Raw genomic sequence first — 7,717 nt, 5'->3', positions numbered from 1 at the left:
AAGTCACAGGTCCTAGCAGACTTCGTGGCTGAATTCTCCCCTGCCTTTCTCCCCGCTCTGGAGCAGGAGATACGCCTCCAAGGCGAGATTAAGGAAGAAGGAGAATGGATCCAGAAACGTCAGAGGAGCAGAGCTGGAGTATGGATAGTGCTTACCTTGCCAATGGGGAATACAGCCTCAAGGGTCGTGAGATGCAACTTCAAAGCAACCAACAACGAAAGAGAGTATGAGGCCCTAATCGCGGGCCTAAACCTTGCTCACCAAATGGGGGCAGAGAATATCCAGGTCTTCGGTGACTCCCAACTGATAATTAACCAGGTACAAGAGGAATATCAAGCAAAAGACGACAGCATGATCCAGTATGTGGCGGTCACTCAACGACTAATCAAGAAGTTCAAGAGCTGTAAACTCACTCAAATCCCCCGGGAACCGAACTCACAAGCCGATGCCCTGTCCAATCTAGGGTCCGCCCTCGAAACGAATAGCCAGATGAGTATCCCCTTGCTCGTGCTTCAATGGCCAGCTACCATGGAGAATCCCCCATCAGAGGCGGTCTCAGCTGTCGAAGAAGGCGGAACTTGGATGACCCCCCAGATTTGGTACCTGGAGGCCGACACCCTCCCGGAAGACCGTAGCGAGGCCAAAAAGATCAAGAAGCAAGCCGCGAGGTACTGTATCTCCCAGGAGAAGCTATACCGGAGGTCTTTCTCTGGCCCGTACCTAAGGTGTGTGACACCCCAAGAAGCCGCTAGAATCCTTGTAGAACTACACGAAGGAGACTGTGGATCCCACTCTAGCGGCAGAAGTCTGGTGCTTAGAGTCAGAAGGGCTGGTTACTACTGCCCCACGATGGCCGCCGACGCCAACAGACAAGCCAAGCACTGCGACAAATGCCAAAGGAACGCTCCAGTCTCGAAGCTCCCCCCGGAGAACCTCAAGTCCATAAGCTCACCATGGCCCTTCAGAAAGTGGGGCATGGATATAGTAGGGAAATTTCCTATGGCACCGGGGCAGAAGGTCTTCCTTCTGATAGTCACTGACTACTTCTCCAAGTGGGTCGAAGCAGAAGCGCTCAGCCGCATAACAGATATCCAGATCCGCAAGTTCCTGTGGACCTACGTAATCACTCGCTTCGGGGTCCCCCACAAGTTCGTCACCGACAATGGACCCTAGTTCACAAGTCACAACTTCAAGGAGTTCTGCAAGGACTGGGGCATAAAACTAACTTTCGCCACACCCCGACACCCCCTGGCTAACGGGCAAGCCGAGTCCACAAACAAAACAGTTGTTAACATGCTCAAAAAGTGACTGGAGGGCTCTCACGGGAAGTGGACAAAAGAACTACACGGAGTCCTCTGGGCCTACCGGACCACTCCAAAAACAGCAACAGGGGAAACCCCCTACTCGCTAGTCTACGGCTCTGAGGCCATTGTACCTACAGAGATGCACATAAGAAAAACGGTCTACGGATCTACCTCTCAATAGGAAAACAACGAGCAAATGGCGCTAAGCCTCGACCTGCTCGATGAAAAAAGAGAGGCCGCTCGACTAAGAAACTGGTCCTACCAGCCAGACGTCGTCAGGAAGTACAACAAGAAAGTCAGAACGAGAACCTTCCAGCAAGGGGACTGGGTTCTACGACGAGCAGAAAAAACAACGGGGAAACTCACCCCATGGTGGGAAGGACACTATAAGGACATTGAGGTGCGGAGAGCAGGCGCCTACAGGCTGCAAGATAGCAAAGGTAAAATACAATCTAACTTCTGGAATGCCCTGCACCTCAAAGCCTATCATTTTTAATACGGTCTCCAGACCATGATTTCTCTACTATTATATACTATTTAAGCATTATGATTTCCTATTCCTATGTATGCTTAACGTCTACGGACAAAGCTTAAAATAGAATAGTTCCGACAATAAAAGTAGAGGGGAAATCATAATACTTAAAGGAGCATACGAGCTGTATCAGGTCTCCAGAGACCTTCGATCCTGGCCAACCCTCACAAAAGTGGCACGCCCACAAAGAATCAAAACAGGTATGAGACATAAAACACGAATGGGTATGCGCAAACCTTAGTATGCTGTCAAAACTACCTAAAACACCTGTGCAGCCTAAGGGGCATCAGGGTCCCCAGAGTACCAATGTGAAAAGTACCTGTATGAAAACGCTACGAGCTACGCGATACATGGAACACATGGTATATACTCATTGCAAAAGTACTGTGAAACACATGGAGCAATCTAAATCCTGCTTCTCCAGACGTGGAAAGCAGCGTAAGCTTGGCACTTGGGTCACAACACCCACACCAGCACCCTTTAAGCATGTCAGTGACTTCCTGCAGAAGTAGAATACAACATAGGAACTCGATATTGGCCAGCTTCCGAGCGGCAGAATGCAAAATCCAAACAGGTACCGGTAGTAGTCTGGCCTAGGAAGACGGAGTACGGTCCCTGCGAAAAACAAAAGCATTCCAGGTTCCCAAGGAACTCCGGGTCTTTATGCGAGCCCCTGATCTAAAGAGGAAACCTAAGGTTCCCCAAACGATTCCGGGTCCTACGTATAAAATATAAGGAAGAACCTCCGGGTTCCCCTACAGCCTCCGGGTTCCAATCAAAGATCTCAGGGTCTAAGGAAGAACCTCTGTGTTCCTATACGGCCTCAGGGTTCCGAAAAAAGTTAGAACCTCTGTGCAGCCTAGGGCGCATCGGGGTCATTACAACTTCAAAGAACCTCCGGATTCCAAACCACGATCTCCTGATCCAAACCTCTGGGTTCCAACACGGCCTCATAGGCCTAATACGATTCTAGAAAAAAGGATAGAACCCCTGTGCAGCCTAGGGCGCATCGGGGTCATTACATCCCTAAAGAACCTCCGGGTTCCCACACGACCTCAGGATCCTGGTGCACAAGGGTACCGATACGATCTCCGGATCTAAGGAACAACCCTGCACTCTTATGCGACCTCAGGGTCCAATCAGAACCACAGAAACCTCCGGGTTCCAACCACGATCTCCGGATCCTGCTAAAGAATCTCTGGATTCCTACATCAACCCCGGGCCCCAGTCTCGGTCCCAGGACCAAGAGAAAAGACCTCCGGGTCCAAGATAAAAGACCTCGTGGTCTGACAGGGACCTCCGGGTCCCAAGACGCAATCTAAGGATCCAAGAGGAGCCCTCGCGCCTCCCTCTCCAATGATCCCCATATATTATCATTCAAATTTACGAAAAGAGGGACCGTAGACTCCAAAGTCCCACTTCGATCGAGAAACAGGCGAAAAACAATATTTTCCAAAAAAGCATACAGGAGAGAAGTAACAACAAGGAGTAAAAGGGTAAAAAACGAAGCATCATTCATAAAGTCAAGGAGCAGGCTACAAAGAGCCTTTATTCAAAAGAAAGTGACAAAAACCAAAGTCTGAAAAGATAAATCAAAAAGAGGGTCCCTCCGAGAATCGCAACCCTATAACAGATCTCGGGGATGCAGCCTGGGAGAGATTCTCCGATTGGCGGCCAAACCCTCCAGATAAGAACAGGTGATGACGATACTCTTCTTCTGGATTCCAATGATCTACGCGCTTCTCCAGCCACTCCCTCATCAGCTACCACCTAGCCGAAGCTCTCACTTGCCGAATTAGAAGGTCCCGACAAGCCATCATATCTTGCACCTGGCCACGGAGAAGGGGGGCCTCGCTAGTCAATCTCCGATGGGTATCTACCAGAAGGTCCCAGTTAGGCATAATATTCTCGGCGCTTGTTGACGAGATAGAAGACAAACCCCCAGCCGATAAAGCGGCCCTCGCTAGTCTTGGTGGAGGAGTATAAGAAAGATGTCGCTTCCGCGTTTTAACCTTCTGATACTCGTCATAAATAATTGATACCGAAGACCTCACCGTGTTCCCTAGAGCAAAAAGTGTATACATACATGAGAAACAAAATAAGACAGAGTCCTATCAGATGGAGAACAAAGGCTTACCCCAAACATGGCTATGACGCAGGGCCTCCCTGCTTACCAAGAAGGTCACCCAGCGGAATCGCCGGGGAATTCCCATTACGAGTTTGGCCACCGCTTCTCCAGCAAAGGAAACCGGGCGAGATACATCTGACAGAGCAAGAGCTAAAATGTCAGGATCAGGTCCCCAAAAGGATGGTAAAATTCAAAACTCAGAAGAAGAGCTAACCCACGGTACGCCAAGACGTAGGGTGACCCACTGGCTCAAGAATCTTCATGAACACGTACCGACTGTTCCAACCATCCCCGAAGGGACGATTCCCTCTGACACCCCTCGAAGGTTCCTCAACCAAAGGGGCGCCATCACGAGATCAAAGATGGTAGAACCGATCTTTGTTTGCCAAAGGAGCAAAGTAATAAAGTGTAATATCTCTTGCACCCCGATGGAAAATCCATGGAGTACTCGGAGTACTTGGAGAGACATTAAAGTCCTCCAGGTTAGGGGAGTAAGTTGAGAAGGACTGAAACCGAAGAAGGATGACACTTTGCCTATAAGAGAAGGAATAGCACCTCGGAAGCCTGCTTCCAGGTACGCTTCATAGACAGCCACCTCACCCGATCCGCCATCCGGAGCGCGTTCGAACTCGGTTGGACTCCTCATCCCCACAGAAGGATGAATCAATTACTTCCTCCTTATGTTAGCAAGATCCTCCTCCGGATCTCAGAACGGGGACCATCATCAAAGAAACAGGAACGAAGCCTTCTCAGGGGCGCCATCGGAACCGCTTCACTCTCAGCCTCCGGAACATTCCCCCAAGATGGAACGGGGGATGAGAAATGATCGGTGAAAGGATGATACGGCCTTTCACAACCACCCACGAGCGAGGACAGAAACGAAAGCGGCTCGAGATTCATCTTTCTCAACTAAGAATCAGCGCTAGGGATGGGTTGAGGCCAGCTAAGAACTATCGTGAATCTCTATTTATATCCAGATTGTTCCCTTTTCCGCGGGATCAGAAAAGGAAATAGGGATGTTTCCAAATATCCCAAAGAATCCTTGATTTAAATAGTGGACAATGAAAAGGAAACCCGATCTCTGCAGAAAAAGGGAAAATGCTTTCCACAAAAAAGGAAAGCGCTCGCTTTTTTGAGGAATCAAAACAGCATCCAGTAACATCAAACCGTACGGGTGCTAGCCCCCCGGTCTATACTCTACACATCAGAGCTCTAGGCTCCACCATCTCCAAGACATCATCAGAAGCCCAGTGCTCCCCGTCCTCGACGAAAAATCAGCGGTCCAAACAGCACCAGACCCCGGTCTGATGTAAGGGAAACTGATCATTCCCCGGGTTTAGAATACGGTTCCGGCCTGAGTGGAACCCGGGATAGCGGGATTACTGGAGCGATGTCCTGCCTAAGGGAAGCCTGCTGAGAATGAGCAACTCCGGTTGACTTGAGTGCACTGGTTATTCCCCGAATTCGATGACGAAATCGAGCAATAAGGGGCAAACTGTTGGGGAAAAATACTCAGGTATTGAATTCCTCCAGACCCCAGGCATGACACAGGCCTCTGGATCCCCGCTGGAAGGAACCCCGGTTCCCAGAATCCCCGCTAGAAGGAGCCCCGGTTCCCCGCTGTGGAGTTTTCCGGGTCCGGTCCCAGGATCGCCCCCCTTCCTCCGGGAAATGGAAAAATTCTGATAAGGAGAACCTTCCATATTTCCGAATATGGAAGAGTTTAACCTACTCCAACCGACTAAGGCCCACCTTAGGAAGACTATATAAAGGGAATCATAACCCTAAAGCATGGGATCGACACTTCAAGACTTAGAGATTATAGCTAGGCGGCTAGAACTAGGGTTTATACACCAATCATTGTAGTTCCGACTTGTTCTAACTAATAAAACATCTCTTCAAGTCTATTCCTCTCTAATACTTACAAAACCTATACAAATAACTAGCCTTGTCCATCGTTCCGTAGTACTCACAAAGATCCTACACAAAAATCCCGTAACACATATCATCAGCAAATACCCCATTGTAGGAACCTAAATGCACACTTCTATCTGGTGGGATAGGAAATTCAGCTTCAACAACAGTGCATGGAACCACAACTGGTTCCAGCTCGACTATGTATACTGGCAACTCGTCCAACGATGGGTGAACGATGATATAGGGTGGGTGTTGGTTGATGATGTGGGGTGAGTGTCGAACGATCTCATCATGTTGGTGTCGATCGATGCTGGCCTTTGATGAAGTCTCCAGATCCTTTCTCATAGTGTTCCGTTCATCATCAAGCTTCTGCTCCGGGTCAAACCATTCCTCTAGCTCCAAGAAATCTTCCATAGTGATCTCTTTATCAATATCCCAATATTCAAGATTTTCTCCATTCTCTAGCTCCAAGAACTCTTCTAGCTCCAAGAAATCTTCCATGGTGATCTCTTTGGCTACATTTGAGGAAAGATAACAACTTGATTCATCTGTGCTCATCAGTGTTGAGTATGAAATGTCCTAAAGAATACTCAAACTTTCAGGGATTTCAATAGGTCTCAATCGGCAATAGGGGTTTCTGTCGATTGATGCTGCAATGGTGTTGTCGATCGATGTTGAGGTCGTGCTGTCGATTGATGCTGAGTCGGATCACCAGTACCAGCTTCGTTTACTCTGCTCGGCTCTCCAGATCCATGATATTCATCTCTCTTTGCCATGGTGGGGTCATCAATCTGATATCTCAGCATATATTCCATCTCTATCTCTAGATTTGCTGTAGCATCATAGAGATAGTTGTTGAGGAAAGCGGTCATGATGTCATTCCAGGTTTTGAGATACCCTGGTGGCAACTTCTGAAACCAATATGTTGCATCTCCATCAAGAGAGTATGGGAACAATTTGTAGAAGTGGTAGTCTTCAAGGACTTCATTGAAGATAAACGATACCAATTCCTCGAAAATGTTGATATCATCCATTGGCTTTTCGTGAGGATAGCCATGAACGGGATGCTGACGCATAAGAGTGATATAGATACGTTTCAGCTCAAAGTCTTCCCTCTCAGCAACAATAGAATCATCATGGATTGCAGTCCCCTGCGTATCAAGAAATTGTCCTATACTGATTTGAGTGCGACCTTCTTCGTCTCGTAAGACTCCATTCTTATCAAGACTCAATATGAGTACCTCGACCTTCTCTGTCTCCTCGCAGGTGGTGTTGTGTTTTGCCGGATGAACAGTGTCAGAATAAACAGTGTCCGGATAAACAGTGCCCAGATTAACAGTGTCGAGGCGAACAGCGCCGCAGTGAACAGTGTTGTCTGACACAGGATGAATAGTGTCGTTAGATGCTTGGTTCACGCTGTCGATCGCTGCTGCTTGGAGGGTGTCGATCGATGCTACCGTTGTAGACTTACGGGCCATGCGTGAATCAGCAGTCTCCTTCTTTGAAGGACCTCCTATTTGACTTACGGATCCCCGACAACGGCGCTAAATTTCATATCACTCAAATTACCCTAAGGATTGATTTGTACTCTCTCAAATAATAGGTCGACTTGTAGCATTTAGGGATCAAACTCACAGGGAGCTAAGGCACACACTAGATCTAAATAGTTATTGATTAAGCTAGGCTAATAGATTATAAAGCAGTAAATAACAGAATAGAGTGAACAAGGTAGTTGTTCAGTAAATTGATAAGTTGTTTGATGGAAGGATGGTTTGCTAGACTTAGGGTTTCTATTCAGGCAATCATGATTATAATAGTATAGATGCTAAGGTTGGA

This window comes from Brassica oleracea, chromosome C9 (genome assembly GCF_000695525.1).
Source record: "Brassica oleracea var. oleracea cultivar TO1000 chromosome C9, BOL, whole genome shotgun sequence".
Taxonomy (NCBI): Eukaryota; Viridiplantae; Streptophyta; class Magnoliopsida; order Brassicales; family Brassicaceae; genus Brassica; species Brassica oleracea.
The sequence above is the reverse complement of the archived record's forward strand: the minus strand, read 5'-3'. Positions refer to the sequence as shown.